Here is a 334-nt window from a genome sequence, read left to right as displayed (position 1 = left end):
TTATCTTCTACTCCCTTTCGGCCATCCTCTTCATTCGCTTTAAACAGTTATTTGCACATTATGCGTAAGCTACTTTCTGTATAGCTATTACTATATAATTTTTGTATATTATGCTATATTTGCTGTCTAATTTCTATTAGTGATTTTTCAAGCGTTTACATTTCATGCGGTAAATCGTGTAAGTAATTTTCTTCATTACCTAATATGCGTAATTAATAGTGTCCCTTCATAAATAACAAAATACTTTTCATCACAGACTCCCTATTCGTCGGAGTGTTGGCATCACGTGTTCCGTTCAAAGCCGTAAGGATGTGGTTTATAAGGAATGATTACG

Source organism: Penaeus monodon, chromosome 22 (assembly GCF_015228065.2).
Source record: "Penaeus monodon isolate SGIC_2016 chromosome 22, NSTDA_Pmon_1, whole genome shotgun sequence".
Classification (NCBI taxonomy): domain Eukaryota; kingdom Metazoa; phylum Arthropoda; class Malacostraca; order Decapoda; family Penaeidae; genus Penaeus; species Penaeus monodon.
Note: the sequence above shows the minus strand (reverse complement) of the source record.